Here is an 8,784-nt window from a genome sequence, read left to right on the forward strand (position 1 = left end):
CACTTGTAATTCCCCTTTCCCTCCCCTTTTCTTTTATGTTGGAGGACATAATACAGACTTCCATGGTAACCCCATCGCAACGATGAAACAGCCACACATCTTTCTACCCAAGGCAGGTTGCGAGCACAGAATTGACTTGTTTTAGAACCTGTTTGAAACAGCTTATAAATAGTTTATAAGTAGTTTTTTAATAGTGATTTATAGAATACAAGACAAATATGTAAGAAAAATTTTGTCTTGATTTACGTGAAACGTGCTTATAAAATATTCCCATTACTCTGCCAAATAGGGTCTTAGTATATATGAGTTTCTATTGTAAGCACAATAGTGACATATAACTCACTAAAAGTTGCGAGTTCAATACAACTACTTCAAGCATTTAACTTGCCTTGTATAATTAAAGAACAGAAGAAGAAAAAGTACTCCTCTTTTGGTTTTTAATATATGATTTAATTATTAATTGATTTTATATTAAATATAAGATTTATTTTGTATATTTATTTTTTTTAAATTACCTTTATAAATATTCTTTTAATCATAATCAAATAGAAGAAAGAGAGAGGATATTAAGGAAGATGATTATAATGTTTTAAGAAAAACATGTCATATTTCTTATAACTAATTAACTTATCTAATTTTTTTAATCTAATCAAATTAGTTAAATAAGTTTTATATTAAAAACCGGAAAAGTATACGAGCCTTTTGGCATTTTAGATAAAAAATCGTTGTTGATGGCTTGGTGTAAAATTTTTTGACTTTTTTTTTTTTTCCTAGCACTGACAGACAGAAGCAGGAGTATTGTTGTCGCAAGTTGCGCGCGACGGAGATCCCAGAGTAATTGTTCAACTAACGGGGGAACACAGATGCTTCGGGCACCACTAGAGTCTAGAAGAAACAAATGGGGTGGTGAACTGTTGTCCCTCCCAACAACGCTTCTCTTCTCACCATGTGGATGATGGCCTCCGTTATTTTTGTTCAAGAGGCACTTATTTCTTCAGGGGGCATAAAAACCGCCGCCTGAGAAGACCCATTTTATATTACCATGATATTAATTACAATATAAATTAACAGAGTACAACTGTTACGAATGCAACGAAATAAAAAAAGTGTCAATTAAACTAATGGTAATAAAAATGCGGTAAAATAGATTTGTTTTGGGGTATATGAGTACAATGGAACTTTTTTTATAAAAAAAAATTGAAACTGAAAACAGTACAAAAGAGCCAGAGACAAAACCACTCAGCCCCTTCCTCTTCTTTCAAAAAGATGGAGGGTGATCAAAAAATACAAAAAAGATTGTCTAGGGAGACAATTTAGCTAAAAGATCAATTAAAAGAATTTCTTTCCTAGGAGAAAATGTAGGTAAGACCCTCCAGTTGTAATTAAAGAGTATCCTAATGTCTTCAATAATGTCTTGGAAAGGGTGATCCTGAGAACAGCCTCTCAAAATGAGATTAAGAGCTTTAGTATAATTAGAATAGAGGATGACGCTTCTAAATCTTCTTGACCAGCAAAGCTTTAGGCCTTGAAATATGGCTAAGACTTCTACGATAATTGAGGGAATTGAATTGATTTTACAACTAAAACCACATATCCAAACTCATTCATTACTCCATATAGCTTCTCTATAGTCGTTGTGTCCTTCCTATGTAACTAAATCGTCTACCTCCAAGGTAACATACTCTCCTTGTAAGCTTTGGTAAATCTATCTTGCTCTGTTCTTTATGTTGTAGAAGGAACAATTGGTTACCATGTCTTAGTCCCAGCATGTTTTGAAGAAACTTGGTAGGGCATTAGTCTCCTTAGTTGTAACACTGTGATCGAACAGTTAGTTACATCTTGTTACCCAAGTACCCCAGCAAATATACTCAAACAAGGTGGGCTAGCTAAGCTTCTTTGTAAAGTCTTTGCCTGCTTCTTTGCTAAAATTCCATTTGATCCAATTTACTCCTTGGAAGGAAGAAAACTGAAACCAATGAAATTTTTTCAATCTTAGCATACCAATAAAGGGATTTTTTCATCTCAAGGGCGATTAAAAAAATATGTAGATAAAAATTAAATCATAATTTTCAATATAATTTTACAGTATATAAAATACGTAAAAAAATACTTTTTAAAATTCCTTTTTAAATTTATAGAACACCTATCATGTGACAAAAGAAATAGTCCATGAGACATTGGTGATTTTCCCCCTTTTTTCGGAGGTTGCTATTTGCGAACACGGGAGGAGAAAAGGCGGGAAAGTTTGGGAACTGATGGAGGCACCGGGCGCGGTGGTGGGATAGAAGGGAATCAAGTGCAGGAGGAGTCTTTAAAATTTGAAAAGTGAGGCACGATGCGCTCAACCGAAAAGGAGAGCAGGTTTTGAAGTTGAGATTGAAATTGAACAGGTAGTAGTAACTGTTGAAGCTTATTTTGGCAGCTTCTTATCTTTTTAAAAAAAAGGGCAAAGCAGGGTCAGCAAGTTAAAGCTGGTCAGAAAGCTCAAAACTCGGGAGATCAATATTTATCAACCACGGGGAAACGCAGCGTTTCATCGCTCCTTGGATCGTTGTTGCTGCCCATACTTCCCCACCCTATCCCTATCCTCATCCTCCTTCAGTTCAGTGCATGAAAACGTGATCCCCACCCCCTGTTTCTCTCAACCGCTTCCGCATAAAATCCTTTTGAAACGTCACCCGCTCACCATCCTCTCAATCAGTTAGAGGCGTCAAATATTCGTTTTATTAAAAATATTTAAATTATATCAATTTGTACGTTTCATTAGACCCCTGTTTCATTCCCAAGGGAAAAAGATAAAAGAAAAAATAAGACGCGTTTGTCGTACCATATGACGTTTAAAATATAAATGTTGACTATTAAGTGAAGTGAGCTTGGATCCAATAAAAAGGCTAGTCACTCATGTGTTTAAATTTTTATTGAAAGGTATGCTTATATTTTGCTTATGATTGTGCTTAGACTAGAATTGTTTTCGACAGAAAAATACCTGTGTTTATCAAAAATAAATAAATCGTGTTCTTTATAGCGTATTAATAATAAGGTTTATTGTGAATTTTATATTATTCTCGTTTGTTTATATATGGATGATTCTTTCTATTTCAGTTTACGCGAAAAAGGGTGGGGCCCACTGATGAGTAGTTTCACTGTTTCAGGGTTCATGCCCTCGCAGAGTCGCAGTTCAGGTCATTCATCACTGTTCACGTGGGAGTCCCCTCTCTGTCTGCCTCTCTCTTCCCCCACGGTGCGAAAGGAAGGGCGTCGTGTTTCGCGTTTCAGTTTCAGTTCAGAGAGTTCTCCCGTTACTTTTACTGTTAACCCCAGCCCCTGCCTCGTCTCATCCACATCAAAACAAGCCAGTCAGGGATAACTTCTGCAAAGAAATTAACCGAAAAACCATGGTTATTAAGAACTCTCAGTATGATAAATAATAACTGGGAAACTTATTCACAGTTACTACTTCATTCCTTTTTATAAGATTTAATTTTTTAATTAATTTGTTCCTATTTATAAATGTTTTTTGGGCTTGTTTTTTTTTACTCACTCCATCCTTAATTAATATACTCCCTCTCATTATTTTTTTTCCTTACATTTACTCTCTCTCTTTTCTCACTCACACCTACCCATTTATAAATAAGAACATATTTAGAAAAATAAATATTTTTTTAACATAATAGTATTCATTACTTTTAATTAATTTCAACATTTTTCTTAAATCACATAGTATATTTAAGTGGATATTATAGTAGGTGAGAGAGAGAGTATTTTTTTTAGGATTTTATTATAATCCTCTCTTATTTGATCTTCGTATTTAATTGAATACTCCTCCAGTTTTAAATACAAGATTCTTATTATATTTAGGAGCGGGTGAGTATAATTTTTACACATACGTATATACACGCAGTAGTGGCCGTGTGTGGGTGGAACTTGGAAGAAGCACGTGAACGTTTCTTCCGTTACTTCCCAGACATCCTCAACTGTTGTTATTTCGCCATCACATCTCCTCGATCAACTCAAGTACCCCCCCCCCCAAAAAAAAACCTCTTAATTCCTCCTGTATTTTTTACTACTATTAGCCAATCTATTTTTACTGACTGGTTCGATTTATTTAATTTTTTTCATAAGTCAGTGTTTTATAAATTAGTTCATTTTTGAAAAATAAATTTAATGTTTTTATCATTTTATGTATGTTATTCATAGAATGATCACAAGTTCTAGATTTGTTTTACTACCATTGATTCTTGTTGTAAAATACTAAGTTGTTAAACTTATTACTTAAATAAAAATATAAAGCTTTGACCAAAATACATAAATATAAAGCCAAAGTAATAAGATTAATTAGGAGTCATCGAATTCAATGGAATTGAATGAGATGGGATCCTACCTACGGCACGGGTTCACATGGATGGATTAGCTAAACCGACGGGGTATGGGGACCACATTGGCTTGAAACTCACAAAAATGAAGGATCCCCTCTGCCCAATCCTGGGAGTCCCATGTTCCCCCACCCAAACAATCCTCCACGCAACATTAATTTCTCAGCTAATCAACCCTCGCCACGTCTGCCTTTTGCTCCCGCCTGCAGCTGGCTTAGGAGCTCCTTAATCACTTTCCGCGCTTGCTATTATTTTATGCTCTTATCAATCCGAATAATTTATAGTCTCTCTATCCTTGATCTACTTAATTATATTATCTAGTTTAAAAAAACTGTTAAAATTAATTAAAAATAATAAATATATTAAAAATATTTTTTTCCAGATATATCCTTATTTAGGAATTATGAGTGGGTAAGTGTGAGTGAGGAAAAAAAAAGAAAAAGAGCGTATGGAAAAAAGATAACAAGAGAGAATATATTAATTAAGGGCAAAATGTATAAAAATACATTTATTATTTAGACAAACTCAAAAGGAAGATTATAAATAGAAACAAATCAATTCAAAAAATTGGATCTTATAATAAGGAATGGAGGAGTACTACCGACCCTAATTGTAATATATTATTTGTAATAATAATTAGAATCAAAAGTAGTGTTAAAAAATTTTAAAATTTATTAATTTCGTCTGAAAATTTTACTAACTTCTCAATTTTGCTCCTATTAAATATATGTACTTTAAATATTAAATAGCGCACATCACCATTTGATTAAAAATAAAAAAATAGTTATAAAAATTAATAACGTGATCTATAATTCAATTTTTTTTTTTCTCTCAAAGTTGTAAAAGGACTAGAATTGTCATTTTCATGACACCAGGGACTCACTACATGAAACACAGACATTTCTAAATAGAATTAATTAAAAATTAAATTATTTTCATTTCGATTTATTAGTTAATAAAAAAAGTATGTGTCATTTTTCTTTTGTTTCGCAAGCATGTCAAGCCTAGTAAAAATTTTGGAGCATATGCTCGTAAAAAATGGTCCATTTTCGGTAAACAAGAGAGTGAGATAAATAAGATGGGTCAGGTTTTTTAATACAAAGACAGGTCAGGTTTTTTGATACAAGCTATGTACAGGGCCAGGCACAAGTTAATTATTATCATAATAATTTTATAATAATTTAATGAATGCCAATGAGTAGGGGTGTACGAATATCGAATATAAAATTATATATACTTTTTGGCCGAATAAAGATATGGATGGAGAGAGAAGTAAATAATAAAATTAACTTTAATCCTTGTTTTACAAACTTTTAATCCCTGCAGTGATTCTCCGTCATATCTTATTTAAAAGCTACGCAAATAATATTCCAATCCTAAGACATCAAGCATTGGAAACCAAATGCCCTGAAAAATCAGGATTTAGTGTGTGTTTCGTATACATTTAATTAACATATTCTTTCAATCTTAAATATAAAACTTAATTAAGGAGTTCAAAATGTAAAAGCTTACTTTGTTTCATTTCTCCTATTGATCCTTTTTTTTATTTAAATTAACTTATCTAGTTAAAAATGAGCATATAATATAATATTATATAGAAATAATTTAGGAAGATTGTTTGATATTTATTAAAATTATTAATTTATTTCGCATTTTAATATATTTAAATTAATTATGTAGCTTCTACACTGAGAATCAGCAGGGTATTTCAGATAAGATCATTAAAGTTGATTTAATTTCCCGTAAAAAGGGAAGTGATGAGGTTGTGTATAAACCACATAAGTTTTTGTTCTTCCGTCCACCTGTTTTTTATCGAATAACAATGAATGATGCGAAGGAAAGACACCTCCAACTTCCACGGGACAAAATGTCAATAATTATATGTGGGAATATTACTGTGCAGGCCTAAATCTATAAAACTAACAATTAATTATATTCCAAAAAAAAAATCTGACCAATAATTGGGAGTGTTGAGAGCAGGGGCTAAAGAAGAAATCACGCCAAGGGGACAAAAACAAAAGGCAACTGCTGATCATCAATGATAGACAATAATATTAATAATAATATAATGTAAATTAGTTGTTGAGTGGTATACGATCAAACAGCGGGGCTTTAAAAAAGTTATAATAAATCTACATGCGAATATGATAGGATATTATATATAAGAACATGGCCCTCGGCGTTGATTAATTAAAATTAAAATAACTATAACATATAACCAACGAGATGTTCAGAATAAATGATTGGGGATATAAATTAAAAGCGGCTGCTGATTGGTGGCGTCTTGTGGGAGCAGGTGCATGTGCTGGCACTTAAAAATAATGCCTTTCATGTATTTTTGAGTAAAGTAATTTTTTCTCACTCTTACAAGTTATTTTTGTTATCCGATTCCCGCTGTGGTTCTACTGATCTAAATGTGTGACTATGTTATGTAACTAATTTATATAAAATAAGAAAATTAGTTAAATTTATTATTTATCAAAACACCGGTTGATTTTTCTAAAATATTTTATTTCGTTATTTGTGTTAGAAGTCAGATTACCTTATCCAAATAAAAAAGAAAATAAGTAGGATAATCTTTTTGCGTAAGCCCCTGAACAGGTGGGGTTTATATAGATAACTGGAAATAGATTGATCTTATTTTTTAGGTGTAATTTGTATCTTTGTAGTGCAATTTTAAGTATAATTTTTTTTAATTTTACTCATAATCCTTGATTGCAATTGCAAAAAAACATATTAGTAGGTAAAATTGTACTTAAAAAATAAAATCAATAGTAAAATTGCATGTTTATCCCAAATAATTTTTAAAAATACTATAAATTTGAGAAATTGAATCAATTGAGGTGTTATATTTAATATTAAAATAAAACTTGTTAACTATAATTTTCAATACAGAAATGAGTAGTAATTAGTCTTGTTGTCTAAGTATTCTCAATAAGATCCATCCTCACAACATCCCAAAGGTGGGCGATCAATGAAGAGGGTGTTTGGGTTGCTCAAAAGGTGTTTTAATTTTTTATTTTTTTTTGTAAACTAAGATAATCTCCTCTATATATTATTTTGTATGCCATAAAAATACTTTTAAAATTATGATTTTATTTTTATCCAAACACCATCAAAATAAAATAGACAACTAATTAATAACTAATAATTGAATAACAAATGAACTGATAAAATTGCCTCAAAATCAATTACTCTTGGAGTGTCAGGCAGATGGATGCACAAACACGAGAAGGATCCCATCCCATCTTCAATATGCAAAGGAATTAATTAATGACTGGTAATAGCTGGTGAATTAATAGTAAGTAATAAAACAAAAGAGAGAAAAAATCCGCGGTCCAAATCATTCCGATATGCCCGAATGGGAAATACTCCTCCGGTCCTAATTATAAGACCCAATTGACTTATTTGAGGAGATTAAGGAAGTAAGTTAAATTGGTTATTTATAATAAATAAGTGTTGTTATTCTTGAAATATCCTTGCTAATTAAGTATATTGGCTAAAACTATCATTATTAGAAGGATTATCTTAGAAAAAAATGCATAAATATAAAAGAGAAAATGAATTGGGTCTTATAATTAGGACTAAATAAAAAGTTAAATTGAATCTTATAATAAAGATCGGAAGAGTATTACTAAAAAAAAAATAAAAAAATAAAATGGGATGCGACACCCACCTTAAAGCGATGGACAACCGTACCCAAACCGAACACGAAACAGAAGCAGAGATGGATAACGTGTTCTTTTGAATGGTGTTACTGTTTTATTTTGTGCCCGGGAAGCTCCGAAATTTGTGTTCGTTATTTCTGGCCAATGGGCAACGTTACGTTTTACGTACTTTTGCCCAAGCGGAAAATATTCAATTATATTTTATTTAAAATATAATTAAATTCATACTCATAAATACTCATGAGTATAAAGTAGAAATTTATTTACGCCCGTAATTAAAGCTTTCTTTTTTTCGATGTTTTTGCAGGATCCATGCACAAGTAAATAAATACATTGTCAGGATTTATTGACGTGCGTAATTAGACATTTTATAATAACACTGTAAATGCATATTGGCTACTATAATTTTATTGGTCATGGGTTACGCTGTGATTAAAAAAAAAAAAGGTTTTTGTCAAGTTTTTAAAAGGAAAAATCCCCCAAAAAAAGACTATTGAATTTCAAAATTCCAAATCAGAAATTATTACAAAAATATGTTGTCATTTGTTTTTCGAATATAATCATTTTTTATGAGTATAATAACTAATACTGATTTGGAATTTTAAAATTCAGTAATTATTTTTTTAGGATTTTTCCTTTTTAAAACTTACCTTTATTCATTGACTAATGCAATGATGATATCTTTCGAACACATTTCCATCTTTCATTCAGCTTTTTTTAGTTTTTATCTAAAACTGTAAATC

This window comes from Neltuma alba, unplaced genomic scaffold, assembly GCF_004799145.2.
Source record: "Neltuma alba isolate B1F8T4 unplaced genomic scaffold, ASM479914v2 tig00012167_pilon, whole genome shotgun sequence".
Taxonomy (NCBI): domain Eukaryota; kingdom Viridiplantae; phylum Streptophyta; class Magnoliopsida; order Fabales; family Fabaceae; genus Neltuma; species Neltuma alba.